We start from the raw sequence: 20685 nt of genomic DNA, 5'->3' as shown, positions 1-20685 counted from the left end.
TGAGTCTTTTTTCTTTGAGTTGCAGTTCCCACAATACCCTCTCTCACTGCATTATTGCCTGTTCTTTACCTTTCAGTTTCTGCAGCCATTACTTCAAGATGAGGTGTTCTGGGAGATTTCATTTTCCCGGGTACTACAAGACACATACATTTACAAAGCTAAAACACCTATCTTCTGCAGTAGTGTCAACAAAGTTAAGTCTTCAAATGCCAGACAACTCTCCTACTGTCTGGAAGAAGGTTTCATACCCACCATCAATCACAGCAGTAGTGTTCTCTTTTTCTATATTTATTTATATTCTTGGCTGAGGATTCGTGAGAGCTGACTTCTCTATCAACTGCAAGACACACAAACACTTGGATGTTGTGACACCTAGCACCACCCTGTCTTACAGCTAGGTGACTAGATAACAGAGCAGGATCTATGGAGGTCTGGAGAGGTTTTGCTCATGTGCAAGAGAAGCATATTTCCACAAAAGGAATCTTTTAGGTGGAAACTGATAGAAGAGCATCTTTGGGATTAGGCCTCTGTAGGTTACCTATGAACACTAAGGTACCAGAAAGACACCACTGTAGCTTTCTGAATCTCACCCACATTGCAGGTCATTACCTCTGTGCACAAATGTGCTCAGGAAATGGGTGTTAAGGACTTGATTCAACATTTGATTGAATCAGTTGAAGAGTGTGTTGACTCAACTGGGAATGAATCAGGGCCTGATTTACCTGTTTGTGAAAACGCAACCCTAATAGTTCATTATTTTCACCATTATTTTATGATTAATGTACTTAATCATCAAGCTTTTAAAATCTATTGCTTGAATAGATTAAGCACTAAAGCATGAGGAAAAATATCTTTCACTTGCTTTCAAAATGGATTAATGAAAGGAATATTTTTGTTTAGGACTGGTACAGTTTGTTTTCTGCCATTAATCACTTTAATGTCCTAGAACATTCTGAACACATGTTCTGTTGTCTCTAATTGGCAGTGAGGCAACCTAATTACAGGAAGATACACCCAAAGCTATGGCACTTAAGATGAACATATCATGAGGTAATTTTAGAGGCACTTCAATGAAATGGGCTAAAGATGCAGGCCCACAGATTGACTGGATTGCTAGGAGGAATACGTAGCATTTGGAAGACATCTTTACAGAGAATAGGGACAGGAGAAACCACCTCGGTGAGAAGGGTATGCAGAACTGAAAAGATACCATTTCAGCCAGAATAGGCAGAGAATCCACTGATCCAAACACAAACAAATCAAGCTTAAATTTTCAAGGTACATAGTTTATCACAATTTGACAGAACCCAGGAACAGAGAGGTTAAAATCAAAAGACTAATTTAGAAGGCATTTTTTTTTAGAGACCCAAACTATGCTCTGTCTCAGAGTTCCTCAGATAACCCCATATCTATGGATACTTTTGCCTCCTAGCAGACTCACCTCCTTATGGTTTAAGGAGTTCTCACATATGCCAAGCACTTGCCATCTTACTTCTACAGCACTTTGGCAATATTGCATCCAGCCTTCAGTGCTGTTCACTGTCAGTGTTGATTGGTGAGTGGATTAACTGCAAGATGTACTGGATAGTTTGAGTTGAACATAATTTTTTGAGACCTCAAATATATAATATGTCTTTTTTGTTCAGTTTGACAATGGCATGATGTTGATACTGGATGGTACATCTAGACAAGGAAGAAGCATCAGGTTATATTCAATGGCAAAAATATGAGATCAGACATATATTTATAGCCAAATAAGCAACCACTTCCATCAGCAGTAGGTGGGTCACCATTCCCATTTGGCTCCTTTTTTTAATAGAAGAAAATATCAGTAGATTGGAATATTAATGACTTATGAAGTACAATTAATAAGAAATGCCATTACACAGATAGTATTCATGGGGGCACTAAATGCTTTGACGGTAAATTTCTCTGTGATAAACACAAATTGAGCTTCCAGTCAGGTCACACTAATGGTCAGAGGTTGATTTATGTGTCATCAGTCAGCAAAGAGGTTGAAACTTGCTTTGATAATAATAGTGCTGGAAATAGGTTAGGTTTTAACCCCTTGTATGTCATATTTCCAGAGCTTCTCATATATGTACCTTCCAAAAATGTCTTACTGCAAGGTCTGCAGCAGCAGAACCTCACAGTTACTTTAACTGAATGGCTTAACCTAATGCTTTGCGTAATGCATTGACATGAAATAAGCTGACATTAGTCCACCTGTTGTAGCCAAAAGCAGAAGTGCCCTTCAAATGTAACAGGTTACAATGACTTCTATTAAAACAGGGGAACTGGCACCTGGCTGAATTTCAATAGTTCTTCTGAATGCCCTGACTGACAAGTTAAACATGGGCCTATTGCGTGTTTGTTGCAGTGTTAAGGCAGGCACAGCCCAGCAAAGAGGAGCAGTATCCAGGGAACAGGGGAAGAATGTGGCTGGAGATTTTGTAGGTAAAACTAAATGTAGCTTTGCCATCTGTTCCAGTGTGTAAACAGATTAGGGGTGTCATGCTTTTTATCTGGATCAGCTCATTTCTCTCCCATTAAGTCACTGATACGCTATGTAAATCCAGCTTTGCTTTGACTAATTTGAATTTAGAACAATATCTTATCTCACTGGGCCAGCCAAGCAAAAGAGATAACATAAAGGAGAGTGTTTTTCCTGTCCTGTAATTAACATTTCATAGCCTCTATCTGCAACAAATTGTCAGTTCAGAGTCTCTTCTGTTCTGTATTCCAGCCTTCTCAGGCAGTTGGTATACTAGCAAACATTAATGCAAACACAGACTGTTTGAGACATGGTGGTATCGTATCTGGACTTTATGAATAGATCTGTAGAAGCCATCATCCAAAAACAAAGAGATGGAATCTTCCCACAGCTTTAAATATTCACAGAATTCATCCAATTTTAATATGGTGACTGTAATAAGCAAATGGTGTTTTTTCTTGATGTTTAGAGAACAGCCAACTCTGTCCTGATTAGTGGTGGGATTTATTTTATTAGCCCCTAAAAATAACAAGTTATTTGTCTTGCTCACTGTGATAATTTGACATTGCACATATGAAGACCTATTTTAAGCAACTTCCAGTGGCTTTCTTCCAAAAGAAGATCCCCTCCTTTTCTGTGACTGACTAGCACAGCAACAGGCAAAATGTCCCAAGTAGGGAAAACACCATCTGATTTGCTAGGCAATAAATCACATCCTTTCCTAAGGCTTACTTTGCATTTCTAGGTGCTTCTTTAAAAATTAATCAGCAACCGCTAAACAGGGCTAGCAATTCTGTGAGGTAGTTACAGGAAACTTAAGAATACTGAATTCCCTCTAAGTGGCTTGATGTGCCAGCATACTGAAGACGTACTACAAGGAGGTATTAACAATGTAGGGAGTTCCTACAGTCACCTTTCCCAACTGGTCCTGGTGAGCTAACTGAGATCAGCTGGGTTGTCTTTCCCCACATGCTGTGCCTTGAGCACTGCTGTCACAATCCACAGAAGCAGGTTTCCCTTGTGAAAATCCCTTCTCAAGGGTGAATTAATATGTTACTTTGCCTTTCATTATGGAAGTCACATCAAAATATTCCTTTCCAAGTCAGCATAGTCACAACTACGAAATTTCCAAATTTCTTCTTAGCCTTGTAACAACGGAGTGATGTCCCTTCAATGTTCAGCCTGAAAGCAATAGAAGGGAATTTTGTATATTGCTTTGAGATTTTTTACTAAGTCCAGCCGAGTAATATCATCCTTTTCTCAGGAACATGCTTCTTAGCTCTTCAACTACCATCAAACTTCTCTTTGATGAGGTTTTGGGGGATTTTCTTTATTCTAAGAATCTTATGATGATAGCCAATGAGCCCAAACACAATTAGATTAATAATAATGCTCTTTTTATCTGTTAACATAAAATCCAGCATTTTGTGATGATAAGTGAGCCCAAAGAGGAGGTGTGATTTCCCATTGAAACAAGGGACAATTTTAGTTCTGATTTCTATGGTGGGATTATTTTGCTTCTACAAATGGCAGCAGGTAAAATTTAATTCCAAGAAACGCTGATATCCATTGACTTTCCACTGAACTGAATTCAATCCAAACCTTTAACAGAATGAAACTATCAATCAACTTTCCCCATCAGGAAAGTTGCCCATGGAGATCTAGCAACTTATTAAAGACGGTTGACCTTTGATAACTGTGGACACTCAATGGAATGATGTCATTTTGCAGCAATCATCTTGATGGTGTACTGGAGGACTTAGACATGTATACGCACCTACAGAGGAGAAGAGACTCTTTTTTCTAGATATTATTCTGTATTCTATAAACACCACAAGATACGCAGCATAGCTAAGTCTCTCACAGGAGTGCTCTCAGAGAGTCAGGTTTTCATTTCCTCTAAGGCACTATGAAGGAACTGCATTGTAAATAAGAATTCAGACCCTGTCTTACTGGAGATTTGTGGTGTGTTAGAGAAAAAACAAAAAAAAGAGAAAAATAGAGAATGGTAGAGAAAGCTACGCATGCAGTTTTTTGTAGAAATGGGCAGAATACATTAGGAAAACAAGAAGAAAGTTTTTGGTAGCTGAGGGATAAAGGAGTGTACACAAGTTGAAGCCTGGTTAACGGAAGGGTGTGATATAAAAAAGTTATATCAGACATATTGATGGCAAAAGATCTTTGACAATAATGCACTTAGCCATAAGAAATGATAAGGGTTCTCTTATCACCCGAGTCAGGATGAGGAAAACGATAAAGGATTGATTAACCAGAAATGGTAAAAGTCAGAGTTTTGGGTTTTGTGTACATGTCATTCTCTGTTTTTCAGACTTGTATTTGCATTGTTCTGAGATGATAGACAATCAGGTCATCAGGAAATTATTAATTCTGAAAATGAGGATGGCTTTATGTATGTCTCATCAGTGAGTTTTATCCAAATTAATCGGATACATTAATAATGGCAAATAATTCATCCCAAGGGAATTCTAGTTATTTAGCTATCAAACTAAAATTTAGAAGATATTTCAGTCTCAGTAATTTTTGTTCTGTATTTATCTTATTCAGATATTTTCCTTTCACTATCCCTTCTGCTTATAACTTTAATTTTTAAGGACTTTTCTTTTTCCTTTCCCCTTTTTATACAATGAAGAAGTATCTCTTAAGATCAGATGCATAAATGTTACACAAAAAGGCTGTGGCAAATCAAGTTTAAATAAGAGTTTCTTATAAGTGTTCTTGCCTATCAATTTACCATTATACTTTCCTTCTATGATGTTAATCATCCCTTTTCTTCCTATACAGAAACATAGAGGCAGGAAAGATCTTTTCTATGTATGTTTTGCAGCAACTTCGTTTCATCAGCTATAAAATCTCTGCTTAAAGGAAATCAATGGAATAAATTCAGTGGCATCAGGATTCCACTTATACTACCTTGGGCACACAGTTGTAGAAATTCAAGTGTATGAAATTTGCTCCCCCTTTCCAATATGGTCCCTACCAATATCCTTCAGGGATGCAGGGGAAAGAAAATAATGAAACCTGTGTCTATACTTGGAATGCCCATGCTACAGGCCATATCCAAAATACAGTCATATAAATAAAATATATTTATTACATATTACCATAGTCTCTGGGTCAATGTTGTGTTTGAATACACGTATCAGCTTACCGGTAGCCAAGGCAACCTACTTCCTGGTGCTTCACAAACAGGCCCTACATGCCTGTTGCCTACTGCAATTGCTGCTCCTGGTCTTTACAATGGGATGCTGGGTATCCTGTTTCATTTCAGTCTGACAGCAGACCCACTTCCCTGCATCAGTTCAGTTAGGTATTCATCCATCTGCCCAGCTGAGAACAATAAATGAACTGAAAGGAAAGTCATAGAATGTGTAGGACATACAGGGATGGTTTACAGAGAAAATTAATTCCCAGACCAAAACTGAAACTTGTGGTTCTGCCCCTCTCACCTATATCATGAATCAGTAATGCTAAATCCTCTAAATACTCACCGTGGTGAACATACATCATCTGGTAGCTCTGTGGACGCAAATAGAGATGGTTTGGGAAATATCATTGACAGTCACTGTGGAAAGCTAAGCTTAGACACTGAATCTGCTATAATTCTCCAGTCCCTTAAAAGACAGAATTACTACAGTTTTGACAAGAGAAGAACACATGAAAAATAGGTGACATTTCCCCTCAATACCATCCTGATGGACTCCTAAAATGCAGCCAATTCTGCTTCTTCATGCACCTTGGCATGCTGTTAGACAGCAGCATGACGAGAAAATGATGAATTTGGCCGTTTGATCAATCAGCGAGAGATTAGGTTGGCCCACCTTTAGCCTAGTGACATGACTGCTCCTGGCTCTTAGTGACAGTTATTAGATATCTTATTGATGAGGGGGACTCGAGCACTGTTTGAAGGTAACAAAAAGTACTAACTTGTAACAAACCTCATCTTCTGCTCACGTCCAAGTTTGCACTAAATTTATGTCTCTGCTGCATGATCTGCTTTGCTCTCTGGATAAACAGTTATTTTTAATTTTTTTTTTAAATTTTTTGTTTATTCTAAGGAAATACAGCTGTGCAATTGATAAAAAATGAGCATACTTTTACCCTGCAGCAAAAGAAATGCATGATGAATAAATACAGTATAATTGGTAGGTACTACCTCATGACAGCTCTAGCTGTGACAGAAAGGATTCAATATTGGTCACTAGCTGGCAAGGGAGGAGTAACATCTCTGAGCTGACTAATGAGCTTTGATGTGTTGTTTTGAAAGTACTGTAAGATTCTCTGTGATACATGGAGATCGCTTGCAGCGTGGTGGTCTCCTAGGCTTAGTTCAGTGGTGCTAATGTTACTTGGCTTACTCAAGAACTGGGCCAAAAGCTCAGTCTGTACCTCTCTTTCTGCTGCCTGCTTGTGTTCAGAGATGCCATTGCAACACACATCCATGCAAGAAAGCCCACTCATCAGTGAAGCCAGAAGACCAATACACTGTGTGAAATTGGACTTAGTTAAGTAGCAAGTATAATTAGATTTCACTATATCATGCAATAGCATTTTGAACTAGGAGAAAAATATGTGGTTCTTTTATCAAAACCTCCAGTCATGTAGTCAGTGGAAAGTACTCCAATCAATTCCTAAATTTAAGGGCATGTTTATTTGGATGTGGAGTTTTAGAAATAATAATGCATGAAATTGATTCTAGTATCATGATTCACTCTCTCATCCTATCATGTCATCAGAGAACATTTTTTCCACAATGTTTTGCTTTTCCTCCTTAGAATAAAGAGCAACAAAGAAGTGAAGAGCCCATGACTACTTTCATACCAGCTGTTCTGAATTATCTATGCAGACATTAGCAAAATCCTTACAATCTTCAGGTCAGTCATTTGAACACAACATGGAGCCAACTCTTGTTCAGTGAAAAGTGTTTTGAGAAAGCACAGGAAGGATAGGCTAAGTGTAATATTAACAGATTGATTCACGATTATGTCAGTAGGTTCAACACTTCCCTAATTTATGATGCTAAGACAAGAAACCGGCAATTCATATTAATTATCATCATCATTTTATTATTGTTGTTTTTATTGCTGTTCTGTTATCAGCATTATTACTTTTAATAATAATCCTTTACTGCTAAGATAATTTTTCTCATTTCAATAGCATTCAAAATATTCTTCAGGTCTGTGCAATATTCCTGCACAGAGCATTCATAAAGAAAAGAGAGGGGATGCTTGAGGGAAATGACTTCTTTAGGCAAGTGGGGCCAGACACTTCACTTAGAGATACGCAATAATAAGATACCTAATACACTCATCTATGCTCTAGTTCCAACTGAATCAATTACCTTCTTCATCCATTCTAGAGGTTTGATGAGTGTGCATCATCCTCCAACTATACCTCATTTATTTCCTTCTTTGATTGGCAAAATTTTCTTGCAGATTGGGCTATTATTAGTACACTCCATCTCTAGTTATCCTTAAATGTCTTTGTCCAACATGATAATTTTAAAGTTATACCACAGAAAATGAATTTTTATCTCTTACTTTTTCCTATAATCCTGATGAGTGTTCTGGCCGGTTATAGCTGCCACCATTGCAATACTGTTGGTTATGTCTGCACCTCTTCCCAACAGCAAGGCAAGTGCTGGGGGCTTGAGCGAGGAGAGGGAGAGGCAGGAGGAAACAAGGGGGCTCCTTAGGGCAATGTATAGGGAAGGGGATCTTTCTCTCCCTGTTACAGGATTTCTCTTCTCTGCTCTGTTGTGGTACATGACTCCAGCCTTTAACATACTGTTCTCACACCCTGCTGACATGCTTTGATCACAAGAGGAATGCACTTCGTGAGCCACCCCGTCTTCCCTCTGCTCTCTTTCTGTGAAAGAAGGGACCTGGGCAAGATCATGCTCCCACTGTGGGAGGACAAGAATAGATGCAGGCTGGGCCACAATGCTGGAGGACATCACCAAAGGGAAGGATTTTCTGCTCCTGCTGTTGCAAATGGGATGAGAAAAAATGGAGAGCAGCTTTTGGTTTTGGCAAGGGCCCCCTCTTCCAAGACTAGCCAGCATCCCCTCCTATACCTGAGCATCTGCTTTCGCAGCAAACATATCAGCAACAGACTGCACAGGGGGATGGTGAGGATAGTGCTTGGGCTATAAAAACCCATCTTCTGTGACCCTTAGCCAGCTTTACATGGACTGAACCCACCTTTCATATAGTTTACACATGAGCATGATAGGGATTGCAGCATAATGGGTGATACAGGACTATTATTCTGATGGCTTATTTCTCAAGGGCCTCTTTCTTCCTCAGGAGACAAGAGTCCTCAAAAGGGGCCAAAGTTAGTGAACCTAGTGCCAAGCAGTAGAAGAACTCTTCTCTAAATATATTCATGGAGTACAGGAAATGTTTTCTATGTTTCTGCAGCCAGCTGTATTTCTGATACCAGACAAAGGCTTTGTAAAGGGGCCACATTGCCTGGCAACAAATAAATAAATAATACTTTATAAGACACTCTGAAAGTGAATCTTGTGTGGAAGCTGTGCTAAGAAAGTCTTGAAAACAATCAGGGGGTGAAATGACAAGTAATTAAGGAGCAAAGTATGAAAGCCAGAATGTCTGCCAAAAAGCAACATACAAACAAAGAGCTGGAGCATTGTTAATCAGTGTTTGGATTAGAGCACAAGATACAGGAATTCATTCAAGGAAAAAGAATGTGACTTTCTCCAGATAAAGCAGCTATTGTTGTAGGATGGGCTTTTTTTCTTCCTATTTTCCCTGACTAATTCTTGACAAAACATGAGAGAGCCACAAAAGCTGAGTTATAATAATGTCCCCTTATGTAACATTTTCTCCTTCTCTTTCTTTACTGGGGAGTCAAGGAGTTTGTGCATTACGCATTTTATTTCAAAATCTCTTCACATAAGGTTACCTAGAATTAGCAGTAATCAATCTAAATTAAGGCACCTCATTATCATCCTCAGGAGGTCACTGCTAAATAGTCTTTTTATTAGAGTCAACAATTCCAAACATAACATTAGGCCTCCGTAAAGCATGTGTGCCAATTTTCTCTCCCTCATTTTACCAGAAAACATACGCTGTACAGATCTCATCATTTTTTTACCGGAAGCAGACATTTTGTTACAAGAGAGGTAATAGGTCAAGTGAACATAGAAAGACCTTCCTGTTCTTACTGGCCCGTCCTACTTTGAGTAACAGGTCGTGCAGGTACACCTCAGCCTTGTACAGTTCAGGTGCACATTAGAAACTGCAGAGACCAAGCCTTGTAAGAAAGCCTTCTGAGTACCAAGACAATGTAGAAACAAAACTAACAATTCTTTGTGCTGCATTTTTTCTCCATTAAGAGCCCCATAAGAATTAACTGCAAACAGATGGGTAGTTATTAGCAGTCTCTGACAGTTTCAACTTGCATACATTCCCTTGCAGACACTGATTTACAGCAGTCTCAGGGAGGACATAAGGAATCCTGTATAAATGGCATAAAAAGGAATAGAAAGAATGTGCCACTGAGTTGGTCCAGAGGGCACCACTACATTCACCACTGTGGAGTAACAGATGTAGCTACCACTCTGTGTTGGTATGATGATTTACAGAATCAACCTACATGGTAGCTGTATAAGGTTATGAACACTTTGGCCCAGATTCAGGGAGACATTTAGCATCTAATAGCTCACTGAAATGAATGGTGTATATATACTCCTAAACCTTTATGAATCTAATCTGTTCAATATACCTTTTTCAAGCAGTCAGTTTTATTCTTGAGTCCACAGCCCTTTTCTTTCTTTGTTGTCTAACATTTAGTCTATCATTTTAACGGCTCTACCTGTGTTAGTAAATAATGCAGCCCAACAGGAATAGATTTGTAGAGCCAAAAGGTTGCTACTGAAAACAAACTAGGTGAGTTTTTTTGAGGAGCTGATTCAGATTAGCTCTAGAGAGAAGCACATGGGACTGAATTCCCTGTAGCAGCTGGGATGCCCTAAGTTTTCTCCTGGACACATCATCCAGTTTAATTTCATCCAAAAGGAATCCAATTTCTGTGCTTTGAGACAGCTCCATGATGTGAACCAGAACACAGTTAAAAGAGACCACTGGGAGGTTCACTTCCAAAATGAATACATGATCTTCACTGAAACTATAATGCAAATGTTCCTAAGAATGCCAACATGGCTCATCAACAGAGTAGTGTTAGACCGAGGTGGCTCCACCAGCAATCCATACACACTGGATGATAAACTCTTACAGGGGGAGGATGGCTTGTGAAGGATCACTTGGCTGTGGTAAGCAAGTCACCTAGCAGGAGTCTGTGATCATCTGCTGAGGCTTACCAGGAGTTACCTGATAAACGGGCTGCAAGATAAACACAAGCCATCCATTTTTCTGCTTCAGCCATTTTGATGAGTTGAAACTGAGGGATAGCAGCTCGGAGCCCTTAGGGTAATAGGGAAACCCATGCATGTGACTCCCATGGCTTCCCACAAGCAGAGTTAGCTGGAAGGAAGACAAGTGAGAATTTTGAGAGGGGACTGAGTGATCAGGAAGTATGCTTCTTTTATGATGATATGCATGGACTTGCACTTAATCTTTAAGTATCAAGTGACATTCTGTTCGCTGTTCATAATTGTTTTTGTTTCTATCTCATTCCTCCCACCTGGCAATACTGGGGTCCTGAGGAGTTATGGGTTTGCTGGTGAGAAAGGATGTGCTCCAGCTGCATGGAGTGGAGCCACAGAAATGTACTCAGGAGGCTATGGGGCAATTGGTGCCTTCCATTCCAGTTCCCTGACAGGGTCATAAGCAGCTGGTCTGTGCCATAAGTGCTGTCCAAGAGCAGACAGGACAGGATGAATCTCAGAACATGGAAACCTAAAGCACATGAGGGATGAAATGGATGAATTCCCAGGCAGCAGTCTGACTAGTGGCCACATTGAAAAGCCTGGATAGATTGGTCACAGGCAGTTCAAATACAAGCAGCCTGGAAAATGTTGCCAAAAGTAGGAACATTTTTAGCACTGTTTGATGGAGAAGGATGGATACTGCCAGCTTTGCTAAATCTCTTTTCCACTGTATTTACTGGTACAACCACGTCAATTCACTGAAAAAACTCTTCCTATACCTATGTCTGTGTACATAAGGCTCTCCTTCTATGACTTAGTGGACAAGCTGCTCCATTTTCCTCACAACTGTAAGTCCCAAGGTTACATGTCCTTAGCTCTTCTCATAACAGGTTGTCGTTTTTTAACCCCAGCCGGCAACTAAGCACCACACAGGTGCTTGCTCACCACTCCCCCCACCCAGTGGGACGGGGGAGAGAATTGAAAAAAAAACCTCAGGGGTTGAGATGAAGACAGTTTAATAGGACAGAAAGGAAGAAAAATAATAATAATGATAATGATACTACTACTACTAATAAAATGTCAATAATAACAATACTAAAAGAATTAGAATATACAAAACCAGTGATGCACAATGCAATTGCTCACTACTCGCCAACCGATGCCCAGTTAGTTCCCGAGCAGCAATCTGCCCCTCCTGGCCAACTCCCCCCAGTTTATATAGTGGGCATGACGTCATATGGTATGCAATATCCCTTTGGCCAGTTTGGGTCAGCTGTCCTGGCTGTGTCCCCTCCCAGCTTCTCGTGCCCCTCCAGCCTTCTTGCTGGGTGGGCATGAGAAGCTGAAAAATCCTTGATGTAGTATAAACACTACTTAGCAACAACTGAAAACATCAGTGTGTTATCAACATTATTCTCCTACTAAATCCAAAACACAGCACTATACCAGCTACTAGGAAGAAAATTAACTCTATCCCAGCCGAAACCAGGACATAGGTGCTTCAGTAGTAGGAATTCGGTTTACAGCATTCCAGAAGCAGCTCCTTGACAGAGAAAATGGTTGAATAGCACTATCTTTGAAGAGTCTGCCCTTGTAAGTTTATCACAAGATCCTGATATTGTAGATTTGTCTGTATACAATTCACATCAGCTTATTAAACTGATTTTAAAAGTCTTTCCCCCTATTTTAACCCTGAATGACACTTTCGGTTTGCAATTTTGGAGTGCTATATTTCAGGAGGCATTATTTGGCATAAGCTCTTCCAGTAATGTAAAAATGATAGGAAGTATTTAGCTTAGATAGAAAACATTTAATATTGTCCATATAGCTAAACTGAGGCTGAGCCTCTGTGATTACTATGATCCTGTCTTAACTCCCACCTCTCAGCAAGGGCTTTCAGTTCAGGCCTTCCCACTGTCACCCAGCTTGTGTTGTTTACTTGAAAACAACTTGAAAATAAAGTGTGAATAAGCCAAATCTTATACAGGGTGAAAACAAAGCTGAGCTCATAGTTTTGTTATTCCATGAAAGAGAAGTCTTATGACTTATTTTTAGCTTATGCATTTGCATTTTCTTTTCACACTGGAGCAAATAATCCTATTTTTAGAACAAAGAATATACGTTAGCCATAGCTGTGTGTTTAGCTTCATGAACAACCTTATCAAATCCAGTATTTTTCTCTGTGACTCAGTCTGCAGACTGTTTTTTCCCATCAAAGGAAATGTACCTGTTAATTTTGGAAATGTGTATTATTTATATATCCAAAATTGACAGATTTTTTCTGTTATACATGTCTACATAGATATGCATATTTTAACATGCAACATTCACTTACACACAACAGCTGAATGAAATAAACACTACATTAACTGCAAATAGATTTTTCCCCATGTAACACAAGAAGTAAATATTATTCCATGAGGTGAAGTCACACAATTCAGTTGGTGCCCCACACTTCTGTTTCTTTCATTTATCTGAAGAAATGCATTACAAGGCAGAGCAAGACTGATATCAGACGTTCTGAGGTTACCTTGTCTGAGGTCACCTTGACTTGCCACCATATGGTTACTTTGCATGGAAAGCAAGACTGAGAGTTAGAAATGCTGCTTTCAGAGGAGCTGTTAAATTATTTCTAGAGAGAATCATTATAAGATAAAGCCTTTTCAGAACCAAACACTAGTCTCAACTTTAAACAAAAAGCTACTAGAAACCACTCAAAATATTCCTCTCACTTTAACTTTGTCCTGCACAGCAGTCTCTCCCTCCCATGCACATGCATGTGTACTAACTATGCCAGACTAAGGGAAGAAAAGATGACAGCAAAGTGCCAATTGATTTTTGTCTTTCTCTTGGAGAGTATTTTGATAACCTGGTCTTCTGTGTGCTACACCTGTTCGAGCAGACAGAAACCCTTTCCTACCATGGATCAGATTTGGAGATATGGTGAAACTTGTGAGGGGCTCTCCTCTTCAGTCTGTTGCTGGTTGTTTCTCTGCCTGTGTTACTGGCTATGCCCATGCCACACTGAAGTAGAGTCTCCCAGCCCTACCAGACATGTGGCATGATATGCCTCCTGCCTGCCAGCCCTCCATGCCCAGGGCTGCCTCATGGGTGACCTGTGCAAGGGTGCCCCATGGTATGGTCATGCCTGTTGCACTTGGCCATGGGAGGTCATGTTCCCACACATGTTCTTGCAGGTTTGCTGTAGAGCACAAGGAGGTGAGCCCTGTCCAGAGGTCAGCTGTGGATGCCCAGCTGAGAGATAGCACTTGGCAGTGTGAGCACAGCCAAGCACTAACATGACTGAACAACCTTCACATGCAATCTGGCTTGCATCCCACCAATTCAGAGCAGAGACTGAGCTAACATATGACTGTCTGCACCTAACTATTTAGACCACGGAGGCTTTACCCCTGGGAGCATTATCCATCTTGTGAGCCAGGTAAAACCTAAGTAAGATTTTGCTAAAAGGAGAAAGTGCTTTGTCCTATGAGTACAGACCATACACTGCAGCTTGCTAGAAGGGGTAATTTGTAACAGAAAGAGCCCTAATCCAAAGGATAAAGAGCCTCCTGGAAAGAAACCTGTTTTTCTAGCAGATGAAAATGTAATGTAGCCTGTCATTGATTTGTCATAACAGAAAAAAAAATCAATAGGGGGAAAAAGTTTCAAACAGGGAATTTAATTTAGATGGTGAAACAATAACAACACTGAAAATATTTGTATCCAGCTGGAAATCGGAGGTGGCTTGCAATTGAATCAATGTAATGAAATGTAATTTAGATGGATAACATCCAATATGTATAGCTTAACTCTACATTGTGCTTCAGATCCTCATTGCGGTGTTATTTTGAATGTCCTGAAGATCTCCCTTCCCATCTGGTGGCTCTGACTCAAACCATTTCTCTTCTGCATACCTACTACCATATTTGCAATAGGAAAAATTTATGAAGTCAGCTTCCAAAGTGGAGCTAATGGACTGGTAGTGGAGGGACTATGAAGCAGTTTTCTGTCTGTATGCTGAAAATGTTGGCTGACTGTTGTGTGTTAACCCCAGTTGGCAGCTCAGCCCCACACAAATGCTCGCTCACTCCCCCAATAGTATGGGGGAGAGATTCAGAAGGGTAAAAGTGTGAAAACTCATGGGTTGAGATAAAAACAGTTTAATAGGTAAAGCAAAAGCCACGCATGCAAGCAAAGCAAACTGAGGAATTCATTCACTACTTCCCATCTGCAGGCAAATGTTTAGCCATTTCCAGGAAAGCAGGGCTCCATCATGCATAGTGGTTACTTGGGAAGACAAGTGCCGTAACTCCAAACGTCCCCTTTCTTTCCACAGCTTTTATTGCTGAGCACAACATCATATGGTCTGGGGTACCCCTTTGGCCAGTTGAGGACAGCTGTCCCAGCTGTGTCCCCTCCCAGCTCCTTGTGCACCCCCAGCCTCCTCGCTGGCTGGGCAGCATGAGAAACAGAGAAGGTCTTGCTGCTGTGTAAGTACTGTTCAGCAACAGCTAAAACATGGGTGTGTTATAAACACTTTTTTGGTCACAAATCCAAAACACAGCACCATATGAGCTACTGTGAAGAAAATTAACTCTATCCCAGCCAAAACCAGTACACCCCCTTAAGATTTGCATACTTGTCTTCAGGGAAGAGCCCTGTGAAAATACCAGCTCATTGTATAGAGACTCATCCTTCCAAGTCAGTGAATGCAAGATCTGTGCCTGCTTTGTAAGTTGGCCCTTTGTGCTTCAAACTCTTCATGATGAGCTTCCTTGCAGACATGTTGTTGCCATGAGACGTTCAAATATGTTACCTTACACCCTGTGTGACTACCCTGTGTTCAAAGCCAGCCACTAAGACCTGGGGTGACGACTTATCAGGAGCCTTGGGAATATTTCTGCTTTTCCCACATATATGTCTCATTCTGTTCCAGCATACCTAGAAAGGAAAAGCAAACAAGCATTTCTCTGTTTGTCCTTTGGATCACACCTAGAATTTTGTGAATGTAGACAAGGACTTTATAATGGGTTAATAAATAGCTCACAAACATTCTAATGCATAGCTAATCAATGGCCATAAAGGTTGAGGACATTAAAGGAAAGCTATAACCTACTATATTGCCTACTGCAGTGCTTGCAGTTGCCTCCAAGACATTCAGAAAATGTTCATAGTAGCGATTAAGCATTGATTTATGTTTTATAAACTATTTATCCTTAACACAAAGGATAAAGGGGTTGAATTAATAATGTTTAAATGTGCCTTTATTTAGTAATAGGAAATCTGCTGGCAATTAATTCTTAGTCATTGGTAAAGACACAGCAAATAATCATATAGTCAATAGCTGTCAGATTTGCACAGAACAATCACACTGCCTGCTATCTGTGGTTTATAAGAAATCTTGTAAATAACCTAACTTTCCCAGTTTCTGTGTGGAATAAGCTCTCATTTTAAAAAAGGCACACATAACAGTATGGCATCCTGGACTTTTTCAGCTTTTTGGATGGAATAAAAATAATGAGTAAGACATAATCCAGACCATACCCTGTTATTGACCCATCTATTTTCTAATACACAAAGGTTAAGTCTCTTTTCATGCCATAGACCAATTTTCCTTCAATGTTTACGTAAAATGTATTCTCCAAGGCAACTACTGTTCACAGACCTAAAGTGTATTCACAGTTTCAGAAGTAAACAGACACTGCTGGCAGATATGCTAGAAGTAGGATTTATTTTATGTTCTCACAATTAGCCACACAAACCACATCAAAGAATTATTCCCATCTGGATTATTATTACTGCTGCTATTATTATTGTTGTTGATGATGATGCAGAGAAAGAATCAAAATGTGGATAATAAGTAGCCTATGTAAGTACAATACTTAAAACCTTTGAGTGATTTAACCATCTCATTTACACTTGCAGATATCCAACACATATGAAACCCAATTAAATAGATAATGACTGCATCCAATAAACTTTGCAAAGCCATTGTGCTTGTTTACTGCAGTTGTCTTTGAAGCAAATGCAATTTGCCATCTCTATTTCATAGGTCAAATTTTCAGGCCAATGCATAGCAGAATTTCAGTTGTACGCCTCTGAACTTACACAGCGTTGTACCGGTCATCATTTTTTTCAGGTGGCAGAAGTGCATTTGCTTTGGTACAAATAACCATACATATTGCATAGTAGTTCAGAAGATACAGAAGTAATTACTTGGTTAGCTAGTTTTTGACTGAATGAAAGGATAACAGAAAAGATATAGATAGGCATAGCTCCAAATCCAGCTCTGTAGGATTTGTTGATAGAAAAGGTACAACTCACTGTTTTTCAAGCTTCATGATCCAAAACAATAGTCAATATTTCCTGCTATTCTTTTTATATACAAGAAGAGAGGAGCAAGTGCTCACAGGCTGCAGAACTTTGCATGCAGAAATTGCAGTGGAACCAATGGCAGTTAATTAGGACCAAGCATCCTAATATTTTGTTACCTTCTGTGTGCAAATAGCCTTAAATAGGGCAATGACCCTAAATGATTATGGAAGGGAAGGGCTAATAAGTTAGTGTAGGTTTACAGACAAGGCAACAAAAAATATGTAACTAAAGCAAACTTCATTAAGAAACGTAAATGAGAAAAGAGATTTGACTTTGAAAATACTTGTGAATGAGGACTTCTTTTCCTTCCTGGTCAATGCTTTGCCTTATTGTCTTCTGTAGAGGGATAATTCATTTTCTCTGTAAAAACACTGTCTTTTAGACAATCAAGAATTCTACCTCAGAGTACCTGCTGCTTAAGGAAATTAGATCTGAATGGATGGACAAGCATCTGCTACCTACTGATTTAAATAACTTGAACAGACTAGAGTAAAAATAATCAGACAGTGCATCTTTACTATGTCGCATAAGAGGTTAAAGCATGGTGGATAATATTCTAGGTATGTCTGCACTGCACAGTGTAATGCCATGCTACTGCTCTAACTCTGCAACTGCAGACAGAATAGGCACTTGTGGAATTCTCCATTTAGCCTTCCAAGAAGTTTGCTAACTGGTTCAAATGGTAGTCTGCACTGACTGCATTGTTTCCAGACTACTCTTCCACATACAGTGCTCATGAAAAACTATAATGTGAAGTGTCCACATCGCCAAAGAGGCTAACCATAAGGTCCGTTGGTCTCACAAGGTTAAATTCAACATACAACTGTTACATGTCGCAATCTTGTCTTGTCAGTATTTCAAGAAGACAAGTATCTTCCATCCCTAATTTTTCCTCATCTGATCTGCTTTGTTCTAAATGCTGGGGATTCAAAAAGGTCATAAAGTCTTGGCTGCTTGCTGACCTACAGCCTCATTTTTGTTTTGTTTTGTTTTTTTTCCAGTGGACATTTCCAGGCTCCTTCTGTGTTCTCTCATAGCCAGTTGTTCACATGAGTGTTCTGAATGAAATATTTAGGCAAGTAATAAAATGGTTTCCACAGAGAAGCATCCAATATTTAGCAGCAGATAGCTGAGCTGCAAGATAGCATTTAGATCACAAGTTAATCTTAATGATGTGGCTGCAAAGCTTCACAGCTGGAACAATTTTTGAAAAAATATTCAGCTGCTAGTTTAACTGGTATTTAGATTACATCTTCTGGAAAGAGCAAAATATAGTTATGAAGGAAAGGTCAAAATTATCTCTTCCTCTGGGATTTTAGCATTCTATTTTTCTACTCAAATTATGAATCCCACTACACTTGTCAATTATGTCAATAAGAGCTTGGAAAATTTGTAATTCTCTGTCTAATTAGTGTTGACTAGATAAAATTTCATTCTTTAAAAAATGACATTGGTTTATGTGCAAAATTTTTATCCATGTAAGGGTCAGTCATGAAGGATTTACCATCGTATTTAGTTCATTGATTAAGATATTGACTCATGTTATTACGTTCAGTTTTTTACAGGATACAAAGTACAAAAAGTCCTAGTTTCAAAGAACATACGTCTGTATGAAAACCACAGAAAGAGTAGAAGACTTCAGAAAATTCTAAGAAGGACCATTTGGTTATTTTAAATAACTTTAAAAGTTTGAAGTTTGTTGTTTTGTTGGGTTTTTTTTTTTTAATAATTTAAAAGATTGTAGTGGTTATAGGGAATCATAGGAATGTATTTTCCAGGGTATGGGGAATTGAGGGGAATAGACATGAGTAAGACAGGCAGATGGTACTTTTTTCTGCAACACAGGCAATTTTCCCCATTCCTTTTCTCTGGAGTTTGATCAACATGCAAATATCTATTAAGCAAAAATATACCCACTGTATTTTCTTTTTCGGGGGGGCATTCTGGGTTATTACTCTACTCAAGATCTTCCTTTCCTGTCTTGAATCTTCCCCTGCAGTCTGTCTTTGGATGTTTGCAAACCTTTGGACACATTCTCAAGGTAGAATAAATCAAAGTGTGAAGGAGGGAGCTTAAGAGGGCATCAGGCCCCTCTCTCTCCAGGCATAAACTATATGTTCTCTACTGTCACTGTTTCTCCTTCATCTCTTGGACCCATAAACCAGATATGGATAGCCAGAAGGAAACTGTGGCTCCTTTTTGCTGTTCAACTTATCCAACATGTCAAGGTTTTCTTGGGATAGCTCCTCAGATAATCACACTGACCACTTTAGTTTCCTTTATCATTAGTCATCATTGTATCAGACTGCCTATATTCATTCCAGCAACATGGGAGTTTCCTTAACCTTGATTCTGTCTGCATTACAAGCTGAAATCTTGTTGATTCTTGATGAAGTTGAAATCCTCTTAATTTCAAATATATCTTTCCCTCTTCAGACTGAAACAGTCTCACTATCGTCTGCTTTTATTGCAATATCCATCTTTACGTCCACTCATAAACCCATGTCAGTTGTCTAGTTATTGCAAAATGTAGTTAGAAAATTAAGTTTCTGTATAACGCCTTTCTTTCTATTCCCTGTTCATTGGCTATCTCCCTCTCCAGCACAAAAGTTAATGAGGAATTAATTAGATATATTGGCTTGGGTCTGTCTGCAAACTGAAAAGCCAGAATGCTTGTTTTGGATTGTCTTTAAGAATGTATGAAAAGGTATGATGTTGCTGAAGGAAGTCCTGTATGCTGAAGAAGAGCCTGATCTGGTTCCATTCTGTATCCTGAGAAATACTAACAGACACAAAGAATGGCTTTTTATAGGGATATTATAAGCCTGCTCTCAACCAGAATGCTGTTTTGATAATTGTGTGGTGCTGGAAACCTCAAAATTGATTGAAGACTAAATGAACAAAAAAAGCAGAACAAAGGAGACAAAAATCAGTGTAATCACCGCAGTTTACTCAATAGAGCAATCCAGCTCTATTGAGAGGAAAGAGCAGATATTATTTTTATATAAATATGTCCACACTTTCTCATTAAACACTTGTATTATGCATCACAGTAAGGACCATATGGGATTATGAATTCCATAAATATTTAAAACATGTAAACTTGATAATCCATGAATAAAATATGTTATCTAAGAGGTTGGGTTCCACCGCAAGGTGTTACTAAAACAGATGCCTGAAGGGTGTTTGCTAAGCTTTCAGTGGAACAGCTTGTAGTGTATGACTACGTAAGCTATCGTGTATTTCTCAGAAACTACTTTGATGACTCCTTTTAATAAAGTAGCCATTATGCAATGTGAAACACTCTAGGTAGCCTGTAAAAGGTACTATAATGTAAGCAGTGCCCTCCACAGAATGGAGTTTAGATCTGAATTACAATGGGCATAATGTAGTGCCTGACAGAACAAGTCCAGTGAACAGCTCTTTCCTCTCTGTTTTCTTG

The sequence above is a fragment of the Gymnogyps californianus genome, chromosome 1, assembly GCF_018139145.2.
Source record: "Gymnogyps californianus isolate 813 chromosome 1, ASM1813914v2, whole genome shotgun sequence".
NCBI lineage: Eukaryota > Metazoa > Chordata > Aves > Accipitriformes > Cathartidae > Gymnogyps > Gymnogyps californianus.
This window is presented reverse-complemented; position numbering follows the sequence as displayed.